This window comes from Sander lucioperca, chromosome 10 (assembly GCF_008315115.2).
Source record: "Sander lucioperca isolate FBNREF2018 chromosome 10, SLUC_FBN_1.2, whole genome shotgun sequence".
NCBI lineage: Eukaryota > Metazoa > Chordata > Actinopteri > Perciformes > Percidae > Sander > Sander lucioperca.
In genome coordinates, this window is record NC_050182.1 from 35,815,869 (window position 1) to 35,824,655 (window position 8,787).

The 8,787-nt window shown below is 42.5% G+C and overlaps 1 protein-coding gene across 2 annotated transcripts in view; it reads left to right on the forward strand.

Moving 5' to 3' along the window:
• Positions 1–8,787, forward strand: part of znf407 (zinc finger protein 407) — a 155,316-nt gene that overhangs the window by 60,939 nt on the left and 85,590 nt on the right. The gene's annotated exons all lie outside the window — the stretch shown is intronic.

Genomic DNA, 8,787 nt, shown 5'->3' on the forward strand with positions numbered 1-8,787 from the left:
GAAAACCTCGAGCTTCTTTAGTTTAAAAAAAGTCCATAACACATATAATTATTGAGCGACAGATGCCAAAAAATCCACAACAATCTCTATCCCCACAGAGCAGACACACACACACAGCCGCTCTGTTGCTGCGCTGGCTGCACGCTTCTCTGTTCACAACACTGCCTGTCTGTCGGGACATTCTGCTTAACGTGAAAAAAAGCTTAACGTGGTTTAATGTACCTAAACAACGATCAATCATCACCAAATTTCTCATGGCCATATCTTGTAATGAACACTTACGCCTGTCAAAAGAACTAAACAAAAATCCAACGATTATAGAAGTTATCTCACATTAGCGTTGTCTTCTTCATTGGCGCCTATGGTGAGGAAAAAGCTAGCTTGTGATGATCAATGATTACCAAATTTCTCTCTCATATTGCTCCTCATAACCACTGAAAACTGTTAAAAAATCGAACCAGAAATGTGGTGATGATTGATCGTTGTTTAGGTACATTAAACCACGTTAAGCTTTTTCACGTTATGACTTATAAACCCCATGAGAACCGTGGGGAGTCAACCCACAGCCGCTCTGCTGTCCTGCTGGAAATGTCAAGCAGAAACACTTAATGTCAGATAATGTCCATAATTATTGGAGTTTGGGTTAGATTTTTTTGACAGTTTTCAGTGGTTATGAGGAGCAATATGAGAGAGAAATTTGGTAATTATTGATCATTGTTTACGTACATTAAACCACGTTTTTATTCATTAGTAAGCTACACGACAGCGTCTTTCAAAACATGACCTGCGCAAAAGAGAAGAAAATGAATGCGTCTCTGTCCCCAGCACATTTCAAACCAAACTGACGCCCATGAGAACAAACCCTACTGGCAATGGTCATGCTTTTCTGTCTTAGTTATATTATCAACTTTATAAAAATATATCCAGGGATGTAAAATAATTTAGCTTGTTGCTAGATTTAGCATAGCAGATTTAGACCAAACTTAATAATATTGAAAGTACAAAGAACACAAATAGGCTCTTTTTTATTTCTCACTCCCCACCCTTCACCTCTTCTCCCAGCACGCACGCACGCACGCACACACACACACACACACACACACACACACACACACACACACACACCTGAAGAGACCTTATAAACATAAGGAAACCTGCATTACAAATTACTGCACATCATAGAAATTGTGCAGCAAGCTTTTTAAAATACCAGCGCTGCCAGTGAGGCGCTTTGTAATTTATCCCTTCACGGCTGTTAGCTGCGCTGCGCAACGGTGATTTATTTGGTTTAAGAGAAGTTTTGTTTAGAGAGATAATGAGCAGGACTTCTCTTTAATGATTTAACACGGCGCGGTGGAAGAGAGGGGGAGAAAAAGAAGCACATATTTTTCATATCTTTAACTGCACTGCAGAGAGGAAGGGAAGGAAGGAGAGAGATGCATTAGCAAGTGAAGCTAACGGCCTTTAACAAGCAGCATTTTTGGTTCATGTTGTTTTGTTGTGTAAAATGAGACTTTTTCACCTCCCCATAACACAGCAGCAGTTTAGAACGTTACATGTATTTCATTTCAAATGTTTCTCAGGACATGTTCAGTCTTCAGTCAGAGTTTTCTTCTTTTTTTTTTTTTTTTAATCCATAAAGGTTAATCGTATTTGTGCCGATTCCGCACAATATGGCACCCAATACACGTCTATTTGGAAAAGGACTATAGCCACTTGTGTAACTGTCTGTCCCTTGTTCTTTCTACACCTCTCCTTTCATCTTGACACCAAATACAGTGTTATTCTCTCTTGTTCAGCGTTTTCAAGTTTCTCCCCTCACTTAGGATTTAAATCCCAAATTAAAGCAGTTAATTAGAAAATATAATGATGCTGAGTAGCATAATATGCAAACAGTGCTATGACGCTCAGAGCTGGGGGCACCGTTAACACTGAAACTGCCATCGGCGCATAACGATGATGATATCAATAATAGATTACTTCATCAATCGCCGTTCTCTTGAAGATGGAAATGTGCTGTTGGGAAGGGACTGATTTTTTATTTTTCATTATTATAATTTATTTTTTATTTTTTTTCTCTCTCCTCCCCTCCCTTTCCCGTAGCTTGAAAATGTCGGTTTCATCTCACATTAGGGTGTGCTCTGCATAAGTGCAGGTGGAACTTGCTCTCCCTCTAAATGATCCTTTAATGGAACAGTGTGCACTGGAGCTGGGAACTCTATGGGGCGCTGCCACTGTCGATGAGAACTTCGCCTCAATCAATCCGTCAAGCCCCATCACCTGCCTCAGCAGATGATCCAAAAAACCCCTTTGGAGAGGCAAAGTGAGCTTTTTATGTACCTCCTCTAAGACTAGAGGACACACACGCAGACACGGGCGCGCACGCACAAGCGGCGGCATCATAAGTGAGAGGTGTCTGTTTCATTGAGAGGCTTGACGTTGATCAGTCGTCAGAGAAACACTTTGCCTCTCTTTTATTTTGATCAAGATCATCTTAGAATAGATCAAGTGCTTGCTTTGCTCTGGCGCAGGCATACAAAAAAAAAAACCCCAACAAAATCAATTCAGATGTTTTATTTATTTATTTTTCTGCCCAATATCTGTTACATGATGTGTTGTTTCCATAAGCGGATCTCTTAGAAGCCCAAGCCATATTGATGCGAAGTCCCCTCTTGCCTTCCTCAAACAAAGCGACAGCGCCACAAACTGCATTTGCCTCTGCTCCTCTCCCCGGTTCATATTCACTCCAGCTTATCTGGATACTCCATCATGGTTTTTCATATGTCTTCATTTCCCTTCTTTCTCTCCTGTGGCTTTTTCTTTCTTCATCATTCCATCACCATCTATCTCCACATTTGCAAATTTGACACCACATTTAGTTCACCCCATCTACTGCCATAGGCCCGCTTGTAGAACATCCACTAAACTCAGCTTGTGAACTCAGCAGAATCCCTCCTTCCTCAGTCCTTATTCCTGATGTCTTCCTGTCTGTCTGTCTGTCTGTCTGTCTGTCTGTCAGGAAAGCAGCCGCTCTGTCTGTCAATAAATATCTTATCTTTCGACTTCTTGTTCCTGTCTGTTTATCCGTCTCTCTGACATGTCGGCAGCTGTCTCAGCGCTGCAGGGTTGCTGTCAGCCAAGTGTTGGTTTCTGTTCTTCTGTCAGTTCACCTGCCTGTCAAAGCTTCTCAGATTAGACTTGTCAACTTACCTGCAGGTTTTCCGCTTCTCCAGGATGGGTTTATAAAAAAATAAACAAGGAAGAATCACATTATGTTTACCCAGAAGAGTAAATTAGTTGTGACATTGAGAAAAGTTATTTTTTTTATGCTATGGGTCTCCCTTCAGTGGTAAAATATAGATTGTGGGTGCTTCATCCCTAGACATTAAATGTGCTAATGTTTGTATGACATTTCTTCTGTCAATACATTATTGTCAAATTAGTTGCGATGCCTTTTGGAGTGACTGACTGTCACACCAGTGGCACTGTTCTTGCACATGTCTCTAAATTAAGACCACATTTCCCATAAATCCTGGTGCTCCTTAACTTACCCTGCATGCAAGTTGGGTTCAATTAAAAAAGGACGAAGATGATAAATAGACAGAAAGGGAAGAATTGGGTGAAAATATGGACAGGACTGGGGCGGTATGCTAAACGATGTAGTTGCTGCAAGACAATAAGAAGTGTGGGCAGAAGTGTAGCAGAGAGATGGATGGGACGGAGGAGGTAATATTGAGATAACTGGTAGGAGAAACAGAAGATGGAAGTGAGGAGAGATGAAGGAAGCTGAGATGGCAGAGGAGATGGAGGGAGGAGTGTGCAGAGGGGAGCTACCTGCTGCTGATGGCAGTCAGAGTCAGTGAGGGATGGAGGGCGCTCCAGCTGTGACATTAAAGCAGCAGGTGGAGGCCATCATTAGGACTGGCACAGGAGGCTGGATGAGCCCGCACACACTCATTTCTTTGGGGCCCAGCGGACCACTAAAGAGTGTGTGTATGTGTGTGCTTCTCCTCAAAAAGAGCTGAAGCATAGTCCCATAACTTCAGAGCTCATCCCTTCCTCCCCTTTCATCTTTCCCACATGGAATCCCTCTTCTTCCCCAGGTTTCTGCGGCTTTGCACGGTGAGGGTTGAGCGCTCCCTACATCTGGTAGCTCTCGTAATGGCTTTTCAGTTACCTTTTAACCAATTACAATACAGCAGTTTGTTCGATTTCAACCTAATTTTTCAGCTCATAGCTTTTCCTATGTTGCGTTCACGTTGTGGCGGCGCGCAGCAGGCAGCAAACTGGATGTTCAATCGTTTTCAAAGCTGTTTGCTAACTTTTGTCCGCGACAGCCATAGTTAGGACAACACAGCTGTTTAAAACATCTGAAATATGGGCACTAGCTTTATCCACCTTCTTCTTTTCTAATTTTGTCTTCTTGTCGTTCATTGTAGTGTCTTGGAGAAAATAAGTTGTTTTTCATAATGCACTCCATTTCCCCAGTGTGGAGATCACAAGAAGAACACAATGTATAACAATGCATTAAATGTTTAGAAGTGAATTGACAGACGGAAAATGAACAGTCACAGACATACAGATGTGTAATTGTGTCCATAGACTGGATCTTTTGTGAATAAGAGACATTGACAGTAGTGCCTATTTGATATTAAACCAGAGGTTGTTTTCCATCACTGCCAGGGTGAAGTGTTTCCTACCACACAGGTTCACATTGCTTGGTGACAAGAGTTCAAATTTCCCAGGAATGCTGTTCTAGTACCTAGGGTGACCTAGGTGAAATTCGGGACAGGGGAGTTAGGGGTGGGCATAGAAACGGTTGACGTGAAAGTCAAAACTGAAAGTCAAAACTAGCGTCGCCGCTATGCGTAGTTGCTTATCAATTCATGGCACTATTGTACACAGCTTAAAAGAAAACTACAACAGCCATAAAACATTTTTTTAAACCTTTATTTATCCAGGTAAATCGATTGAGAACAAATTCTCATTTGCAACAATGACCTGTCACATTCACACAGTCACACATTCATACCTGGAAGCTGCCCAGTACAACCACAGTCTGATCTGCTGGCCACTGAGCAGTTCCACTGAAGCAGCTGGGGTTAAGGGCCTTGCTCAAGGGCACCTCAGTGGTGGTAATGAGGGAGGGAGAAGCACTGCTCTTTCACTTTCCCCACCCAGATTTTATCCTGCCGGTCTGGGGATTGAACCTGCGACCTTCCGGTCTTTAACCTTTAGGCCACCACTGCCCATTATTAGGCTATAACTAATCAAAATGTGGGTTTAATCTAATTTTCGGGAAAAACAGGATGGTCGGACATCTGTTCAATTTAATTGTACCGGATGCCACAGACTAGAAATTGCTGGGTTAGAGCTTGGCGATATGGTGAAAATCAAATATCCCGATATTTTTGACCAAATACCCCGATATCGATATTGTGGCGATATTGTAGGGCTGACAATTGGTGCTTTCACAAAATATTCACACAATGAGATTTTTGATAAATAATCATCAGTTATGTTGATATAATAACTATGTGGGTAAAGGCAAATAATAGAACAGCTAGAACAGTCTGGTAAGTTCAGAAAATGACATCACTCTACTGTAATGCAGCCTTTAAAACCAGGAAAAGACAACACTTGTGTCATATCAGGATATTACGTTATCCAAAATTTAAGACGATATCTAGCCTCATATCGATAGCAATATAATATCAATATATTGCCCAGCCCTACGCTGGCTTCATATAGCACAGATATTGGGTGACTCATTGTTGGTGTTATTTTATTGTTTTGTTATTACTGTTGGGTTACTGGATCAACAACCCTTGTGATGGGTGGTTTTCTACCTGTGGGTACTGGGTAAAATTACCTATTGCGTCCGAGCTTTAGTTACCCACGCTGGGTCCAACCAGTACATTTGTTGTCTTTTACCTTTCAAGGTGAAATGTCAAAACCTGAAGAAACCAGCTGAATAAGTTACTTAACTCAAAGTTTGCAAAGTATGTCATGTCTGACCTGGCTCTATCCCAGCATGCCTTGTGCACAGCTCTCGGTAACGGGTGTGTGTGATTTGAGGGGTGTTGGGCTACGGTGCGTCTAAGCTGAGTGTTGCTCCAGGCCTTTTCTTAGATCTCCCATCCCTTCCGGACCTGTAGATGGGCCTATCCAGGAACACCATTAGGCAAATGAAGTTGTTTGTATCAAATATTGACATGTTATCTCTTCATCATCAGGCAGCGGGAGGGAAGAGAGAGAGAAAGATTGTAACTGTGGGTAATTGAGCCGTGTCTCCCATGCTTATCGGTAAAGCTCCGGCACGTCACGGACCTAACGAGCTGTGGCGCGCCGATTAGTCTGAAGGGAAAGTCGAACGTGAAACACCAGAGTCTCCGTCTTTCTTCCTTTCTTTCTTTTTTTTTCATATCTGCAATGGATATTATGAGCCTCCCTGGAGGGCAGAGGCACAGCCTTATTAGTTCAATTCATGGGGGGGAAGAGAATTGATATGGATGAATGGCATGTTAAAGTATCCCTTTGTTACAATAACCATCAAGGCTGATGGTTCGGGCTGATGATGCAGCCCAAGGCAGCAGGACGACAAGCTGAGGCCTTGACCTGGATGGCAGAGGATGCACACACACCAAGGGCAGGGGGCTGATTACACACTGCCTTAAACAAATGGATTTGCCCCTTTAACATTTAGAGTGTGCGTGAGCTTGCGTGCAGCCTGTGCCAGGTGCCTCCACAAGGCATTACTGTGAAAGATAGGGTACTTGTGGATGTCTGTTTTTGTCTGAATTCGAATATGTATGTGTGTGTGTGTTGCCTGTAATTTAGTAGTAGTAGTTTGGGTGTATTGGATAATCATATGGTGAATAGCTAATTGTAAATGTATTATTTGTGTGTGTGTGTGTGTGTGTGTGTGTGTGTGTGTGCGCAGCCTGTGTCAGGTGCATCCACAGGGCATTGCCCATCTTGCACTCGTGCCACTCTGAGAAAAATCCAGTAAAAAAGAAAAAATGGGCGATGTGAGAATCTCACAACATGCCAGTTTGATTTGTACCCCTTGCTATCAAAGACTGCTAATTAAAATCATATTTTGCATATGTCTTGTCTTTCATGCGCATATGCAAATTGCCCCTGTTGCCTTTCAGCACTCTGTAATTAGGTTTATGAAGGACAGCTGTAATACATAATTAACAGAAATGTTTGCAAGCTCTTTTTTCTCCACGTCTAAACACGACGACTTAAACAGGCACATGTGAAGTGTTCCAAGGCCGTGCTTTTCTCTCAAATATATTGATTAATTTGTTTACCCTCACCCCCTCAGAAATATCTTAATTATGCGGTTTGTTTATTTATAGATGATGCCGTCAGTCAGAGGCGCTTCCAGTGGGCCAGAGAAGTTTAGGATTTTGGATCTTGCCATTCTCCCTGATTGGACCATACAAGATTTTGTCCTACACTCGCTCCCAGTTTAACTCCAAGGCAACATTCTGGACGGGTGGATGGATTGAGTTAGAGAGGGTTGAGAAAATGTAGAGTGATGATTGTGAGGCAAAACAGCGGAATATGTTTGAATATTTATATGGTGGTTAGTTAGTGTCGACCTCAGGGGCCTCGGTGACGGACAGGACTCCGGGGCCATAATGGGATGGAGGACAGCCTCAGTGTGTGTGTGTGTGTGTGTCCAGACGTTGGAGGCGTTGGGGTAGAGAGGGCCTGACATAGCGACATAAATAGTGAAATAATTATGCTTTCACTTCATGAAAGACTTGACTGCTAAATGTAGAAGGAAAGCTTTAGAAAGGCACAGACGGGGCTTGCCAAAGGGAGAATAGAATAATGATCTACTTGGAAGAAACCAAAGTGAAAACCTCCAGAAAAGAAGGAAAGGGAGGAGCGACGGGGACGGACGGACGACCGGACCGAGTGTGTGCAGTGACAGTGCCAACCACATGACTGTCGGTTCAACTCCCTCGGCCTCTTTCATGTAGCTCCATCCTCAGCTCTCAGATGTGGTCATTGTCTCTCAGTTGCACAATAATGGGAAGTGATGGGTGCTAAATGAAAAGGCCAGGGGATGAAAACTCTGGTGAAGCAGCTTGGATGTCAGAGTAGTTAGTCCTGTCATCCGTTCATTATGTTTTCATATGCTGTTTAGGAGACACGGTAAACTCAGGGCCCTCGACGAAGTCAGGACATTGTGGTCACTGTCAAGCTATGGTACCCTGGCATTTTTGACTGCGTGTGCGTGCAATTGTATTTACTGTAGATACATGTGCATTTGAATCCTTGCACGTACGTACATATCTGTTTGACACATTGATGTACAACATGTGGAACTCGTTGACTAGATTTTCACTCTACCGTCTGACCAAAATGGTGCTCGTAAAACAAACATTCTCAAACTTTATTCTATTCTTTTTTGTGGAAAGTTTTGTTTTACATTTTATTTTTAATGGTCTGTCATCTATTGAAATAACAATAGTCTCTCCACCCAAAAACCTGTTTATGACAGATTATATTTAAAACTCAATGAGGACAAGCAACAGACAGTCCCTCCATATTCCTAAAGTGAATCACATCTTTACGGGAAGCAAAATGGAAGAATAACCAAAACAAAGACCCATCTTTTCTGTTATATAAGTGACAAACAGAGTGTGTTTATATCCAGCTTGACTTTAAGAACTCTGGCTCATTTATTTCAATACACATGATTGCAGAGGCTGTCTCCCAGTGATTCACATCTTCAAGTATTTGTCCCATCCTTCTCTTATAATC